Source organism: Moschus berezovskii, chromosome 13 (genome assembly GCF_049115385.1).
Source record: "Moschus berezovskii isolate FMDL1 chromosome 13, NW_MosBer_1.0, whole genome shotgun sequence".
NCBI classification, from domain to species: Eukaryota; Metazoa; Chordata; class Mammalia; order Artiodactyla; family Moschidae; genus Moschus; species Moschus berezovskii.
The window spans coordinates 33796511-33803380 of NC_142472.1; the positions used below are offsets into that span (position 1 = coordinate 33796511).

The window sequence follows — 6870 nt, forward strand, 5'->3', positions numbered from 1 at the left end:
AGTCAAAATTCAAACCAAAAATGCCCCATCAAATAGTAACATTTACTGAGTCAGGCAATTAGAAGGCCAAATGTAAGAGGTCATATTTTGCAGGATAAGAAAAAGAGAAACCTTAATATGAAAAAAAATTTTAATATTTAATGTGGATCATGCCAACAGAATAGAGCATATCTAATGAGGCGTTCTAAATGTGCTTGAGCCCACTACAACATCAAAAATATCCTATTACAAATCAAAGGTCACAGACTGTGAAATGTGCTTTAAAATCTGTGTTTTCAGGAAAATTTTGTACAAGGACTCTCTTTTAGTAAACCCTGCCATAAAACACCTTTTCTATCAATGCCCTTCATTGTGTTAATCTGGTCTACCAGAGAAGATGTATGCTTCACAAGCAAGAACTGAATTTTTTTCCTTCTTTTGTCTCTTTAGCCAAGAGAATTCACGGACTGTATAGTCCATGAGGTTGCAAAGAGTTGGATACAACTGAGCAACTTTCACTTTCACCCAGAATGGAGACAAGGAAAACAATCTATTGGGATGCAGAAATTAAAATTTTAGAACTCTTATTAACTTAATCTCATTCTACTTTGTAAATGTTTAAAGTATAACATAACATTTTATTTATAAAACACCTATTTGGGGGTACATACACAAAACTTTTTAATTAATAGTGATGTAAGAGTAAACATTTATAGATCACTACTTTACGACTTCCCTGGTGGCTCAGATGGTAAAACGTCTGCCTATGATGCAGGAGACCCGGGTTCAATTCCTGGGTGGGGAAAATCCCCTGGAGAAGTAAATGGCAACCCACTCCAGTACTCTCGCCTGGAAAATCGCATGGATGGAGGAGCCTGGTGGGCTACAGTCCATGGGGTCACAAAGAGTTGGACATGACTGAGTGACTTACCTACCTTACAGAAACTAGCATAAAAAATTATTGAAATAATTTGCTGACTGGGCTGTTGCCATGCCGGTGGTATAGCTGCAGAGAAAATGAAATGGATGCCCTTGAGATTGAATTCATTCTTTCATTCAGCAATTATGTATTGGGTATCTACTGTATGCCAGAGGCTGTGTGTGGCAACACTCACCAGAGGAATGATTGTGTTGTTAAAAATAGAGTGAAGTGACAGTAAATCCATGACCATTTTCCCAATTGGAATTGTCCTTCCCTCTTCTAAAAAGGGTTCTGATCCCTTTTCTCCAGGTAAGGACCTCCCTAGAGGAACCACATAGTGTATGGCTGAGAAACTATGATTTACACTGGTCACTTAGTGAATATTCATTGACATACCATGGGATTGCCAATACAGAATATAAAAAGATAATTCAGTGATTCCAATATTGCTCAGGGTTGTGAAGTGCATATGCTTTTCAATTATAGGGTCCAGGATCCCAAGAGAATAAATGGAATCCGTATACAATTGCCATGAGTGGCAAAGAATAATTTCTCACTGCTGCTGCTGCTGCTGCTAAGTCATTTCAGTCGTGTCCGACTCTGTGTGACCCCATAGACGGAAGCCCACCAGGCTCCCCCATCCCTGGGATTCTCCAGGCAAGAACACTGGAGTGGGTTGCCATTTCCTTCTCCAATGTGTGAAAGTGAAAAGTGAAAGTGAAGTCGCTCAGTTGTGTCCAACCCTTAGCGACCCCACAGACTGCAGCCTACCAGGCTCCTCCATCCATGGGATTTTCCAGGCAAGAGTACTAGAGTGGCTTGCCATTGCCTTCTCTGAATTTCTCACTACATCCTAACAACTGCCCTAACAGATACCTGGAGAGGCTTGCATGCTGCCTTCACATGTAAACATACAATTAAATATACACAAGCAAATACATAGAACAGATGGTGATACAAGACCAAAATTAGAATGATCCCTGAGTTTAATGTACATGAGGGGATACGTTGTAATTGACAAATTATACACATAAGGCAGCTACATGATTTAGAATAATGTGCTCCACAAAAAGGAAGCGTCTGACGCACATTTATTTTTTCTTTTCTATTTTTTTTTTTTTCCTTCTTAAAGAACATTTATGTGGCTTGCTTAGTCATGTGATTTTCTGTCTTGTAGATATCTGGCTGAGTATGTCATAATGCTGTAATGTGTGTTGTGTCTCTCAAAGCAACATTTCTCCAAAATTCAACTTCTGTTTAACAAAAGTAACTTTCTCTTTCCATATTAAAATGAAGATTAAAAGAATAGTTTCAATGGCCCTAGCATTTCCTAGGTTTATAAGAAAGGAGCTTTAACAAGATTTGATCCATCTTAAAAAGAACCACAATCCTCAAGAGAAATCTATTTACATAGAGATCACAATGATAAAACATGTGGTTGGCTTGATAACCTTAATAGATGAAAAAGTAGGAATCTGTCAACCAGTTGCCTTTTACTCCCCTCACTCAGACATCTAATGGATGAGGACTTGAAGCAAAAGATTATTGCCTTTTTTGGCCACAGAATCTGCCAGGAACAGTTTCTGCTCTGAAGCACTAGGAAGAGAGAGAATTTTGAATGTCATTGGCTTTCCTCCATAATTCTTGATTCAGTATGTCTGCCAGCAATTTTCAATAAATTCTTCATTGTCCAAAATTATTCTGATTCCTGGAAATAGGACTCAATCTGATTTAGGTTCCTGTGTTAATAATCAAAGATATCATAATATTATGTGAAGAATTATCAAATGTAAAAGAATGTACTAGTAAAAATATAAACATGCTTTTCAAAATTATAAACATACCTTTTAACATACCCCAATGTATGTGTGTATGTAAAAGAGAAAATATATGTGATGAAAATATGATATAGACTATACTTAAAGTTATTTAGTCTTAAGCTCTCAGACTCACAAATAAAAAAGACTCTAGTAGTCTAGCAACATAGTTTGGAAGAAAGGAAAAGTGGAAGCAAGCCAACCTAGGAACTGATTAAGTATTCAGCAGAGAATTTTCTGTGGTTCTGTCAAAAGGCTCTGTCAGTGCATTTAACTATGTGGACAAAAGGTTGTTGAAAACACACAAAGGGTTTTTTTCCCAATTCAAATGCTATAGATGAAATGATATTCACATAGAAGCACACCAGATCTTCAAAGCTTAAGAAAAGCCACATCTATTCATTTTATGACTTGAACTTGCAAGTGAAGTAAGAAACTAATATAAAGAAAACATAAAAAATATCTTTAGGAATGGAATTCCTATTTTTTAACATATTTACTTCAAGGCATACATTCAAGAACAGGGCAGATGCTGGGCCAAACACAAAGCAGAGATGTGAGCAAATTATTTCACCCTGATATAAGAATAGCATCACTTGTATTCGGCCTCAAAAGTCTTATTATGTGAAAAGTGGGCACACTTTTGTCTTGGAATATTTGTAAAGAGAAATCAAAAGTTTAGCTGAACAGTCTGAAGACTTACATTCAAAGCAGTCACATATTCAAATTTGGATTAAGCCTGAGAAGTAAGCAAAATGACTCCATATATTTTAATGGCTCTTTGATTAAAAACTTCTTTACTTCCACGAGTCAATAGGTATAATACTTTCAGTCAGTACTAACTCAACAATAGAGAAAAAAGCAACAGGTCAGATTGCATTTATGAGGACATGAGAATTCTGTGCTCTTCTTCCTGCTAAGATTCTGTATTCATGTCCATGTGTGCTAAGGCGCTTCAGTTGTGTCCAACTCTGTGTGACCCCATGGACTGTGGTCCACCAAGCTCCTCTGCCCATTGGATTCTCCCAGCAAGAATACTGGAGTGGTTGCCATGCCCTCCTCCAGGAGGTCTCCCCAACCCAGTGATCAAACCCATGTCTCTTATGTCTTCTGCATTTGCAGGTTAAGTTCTTTACCACTAGTGCCACCTGGGAAGTGCTCTGTACCCTGAAGTCAAATCATAGAAGTTTCTGATTACAAAGATCTTGGAAACATTTCAGAGAGAATTGCTCAAACTATGCTGTACAGACTCCTCAGTCCCATGGGGGCCAAGAGGAGAGGAATGAAGTGATGGGGGGCAGGAGGATCAGAGATGCTCTGCTTTTCTATTTAAAACTACTTTACTGAGCTTCACCAGTGGCTCAGACAGTAAAGAATCTGCCTGCAATGCAGGACACCCGTGTTCAATCCCTGGGTTAGGAAGATCCCCTGGAGAAGTATTCTCGCCTGTAGAATCCCATCAACAGAGGAGCCTGGTGGGCTACAGTCCATCTGAACACAATTGAGCAAATAACACACATGTAATAATACATTAACAAAAAAAGAGGGGTGTTCTAATTTTTTAAATAATAAAACCTTTCCTCATTTTATAGAGACTAGAACAGAAACTTAGAAGACATACTTTAAGTTCCCAAAACTAGATAGAGATATAACCAAAGTTTGGATGTGTTTCCTTTGTCCAAGCTCACCCAGTGAATAAGGTATGTAATAAAGAGGCCACTTCTACTTAACATATTTAAGACTTAGAAAAGTCAGTCAATAGATTTAGGAGAGGCCATTGTATCCAATCTCCCAGCCAGCCCAGACATCCTTTCCATAGTACCTATGACAGATGGTTATTCAGCCCCTGTGTGGCTGCCTCCAGAGACAGGGAGATCACTATCTCATGTGACAGAACATTCTAGAATGGGGGCATCTCTAAACTAAAAGTGTTTTCAGGAGCTGGGAAAAAACTCTATTACTTGGAACTTTGGACTTCAACCTAATTTATGAGCCAAGCAAAGGGATAAGCAATTCAAAATCATTGCAAATATGAATTTTAGTGTCTGTGTTTAACACATCTAGGCAGAATGTATTTCTTCTGCACTCTCATAAAGTTTGATATATCAGTAAGGAAAACTTCGAGCAGCAAATCACAGAAAACTTGACAAACAGTGGCCTAAACCATAAACGAAATTTTAATTTTCTTATTAAGTGATTTGGAGATAAGCAGTACTTAGATAGATACAGTGGTTCAACAATATTATTAAGGACTCAGGCTCCTTTGCTCTTTTCAGGTCCTTAGCATTTGTCTCTTTATGTCTTATTAGTAATGCTGTGTTGGTGGGCTGCCGTCTATGGGGTCACACAGAGTCGGACACGACTGAAGTGACTTAGCAGTAGCAGTAGCAGCAGTTTCATTTGAAGAACAACTGGCTTAACAAAAAGGGGAAGCACAAAGAAGAAATATTTTATAGAGTGTCTCAAAATATTGTACAGGTAAAAGGGTTCTCTGGCTTATGAAATTACATATTGGATTCCTTTGCTAGGAAATTTCATTTCTTTCAGAGGAAATAAAATAATCCAGCTAAGTTGCTCAATTACAGTAGCTTACCTTTAATTATAAATACTTCTGTTATAATAAAGCTTTCCATGAAGATTTTCCTGTAGGGGAAGAAGATTATTAGTGGACCAGAAGACTACATTCCAATGTGGTTAAATAAATTAAAAAATCACAGAAATTTTGAAGCTGTATGAAACTCAACTCATATCTGGACTCGGCCATATATGAGTTGTGTGAACATGGATGGCTTATTCAATATTTTTGAACTTCAGTTTCTTCATCAATAAAATAGGAGCCTCCATAAATAAGAGAGACTACGTAAAAGTTCAAACAAATAGAAGGAAGGTTCTGATTGGTTTCAGGAAGAAGGAAAAAAGGAAGGAAGTTCAGAAAGAGGCAGAAAGGGGAGAAAAGGAAGGAAATTATTTTTTACATTATTTGGTTGATGTTTTGACTTATATATAAGTACCATAGGAGATTAGTTAGAATAAGTCAGTCAAAAGTAACCCCTGAAATCAAGAAATTTTTTGTTTGGGATCTAAGGCCTAGTTTTAAGCTCTGGAACTCCAATCAGTAAACTGCTCCAAGATTCTTTGCTCAAGCAGACATAGTCATCTCAAATGATAGCTCCAGACTGCACATGGCGGATATCATACCTAATAGCTTTCTATTGGGTGTAATGTCTAGACTTGTTCCTGATTTTGTACAAAGAGTGACACCAACCAGGTCCCCGCCTTCTAGCAGTTATCCTCTGAGACAGTCAACACGGATATACCCATACTGAGGCATGGAGACAGCACCAAGATGCTAGTGGCTATAATATGATATCAATTCAAACAATATTCTTCCTCCCCCACTGGAATTTTATTTTGTCTTCCAGTGGCAGAATGCAGATGAAAAGTCTAGCTGTCTTCCTGCATCTCGTTACTGACTTTAGTCACAGAAAAATCAACTCTCCTGAAAATCGCTGAATGTGATCAACAAGGACTCAAGCATATGGGAGTTAGTATTATGTGCGAATACAGAATATTTTTCCTTAAGCTAAAGAACTTTACCAAACATCATTTCCAGGTTAAAACAACGTATATTTTGATGGAAGCTGCAAAGAACAAATTTTGTTAGCAATCTGGCTGACTGCCCATCACTGGGAAGAAAATGAGGAGAAAGTTTTCATTAAGACTGAACCTGCAAACAGCTGCCAACCAGGAGGTGAAGCAGGACAGTCATAAATTACTAGGAAGATGGAATTACTGGGCCCCAGATAATCCCTAAAGAAGATACACTTTTTTTAAAAAAGGAAACAGTAATTAATAGAAATCAAAATTATTACACAAAAGAAAGCTTAATTCTAAAAGGAAAATAGCTTTTTATCATGAATCCAATATTCTAATAGTTAAAACATATATTAAACTAGCATTTGTCTACAAATGTCTCTACCTCAGCATTCCCGTATCATCCCCCACATAAGCCTGTCACCAAACTTACACATACATCAGAAACCAAAAGCCTGTTACTCTTTCTGTCTTCCTCATTTTTCATGATGGACAAATGGAATGTGGTGAGTTTGAAATGCTGATGGTTTATCCAGTGGAAGTGTTTAGAGGTAGAGA

General features: G+C 37.6%; 1 non-coding gene across 1 annotated transcript; it reads left to right on the forward strand.

Annotated features, from left to right (window-relative positions):
• The first annotated feature begins 712 nt into the window (after window positions 1-712).
• On the forward strand, window positions 713-784 carry TRNAH-AUG (transfer RNA histidin (anticodon AUG)). Its single transcript has one exon. It is a non-coding gene; the product is annotated as a tRNA-His (tRNA).
• The last annotated feature ends 6086 nt before the right edge of the window (window positions 785-6870 follow it).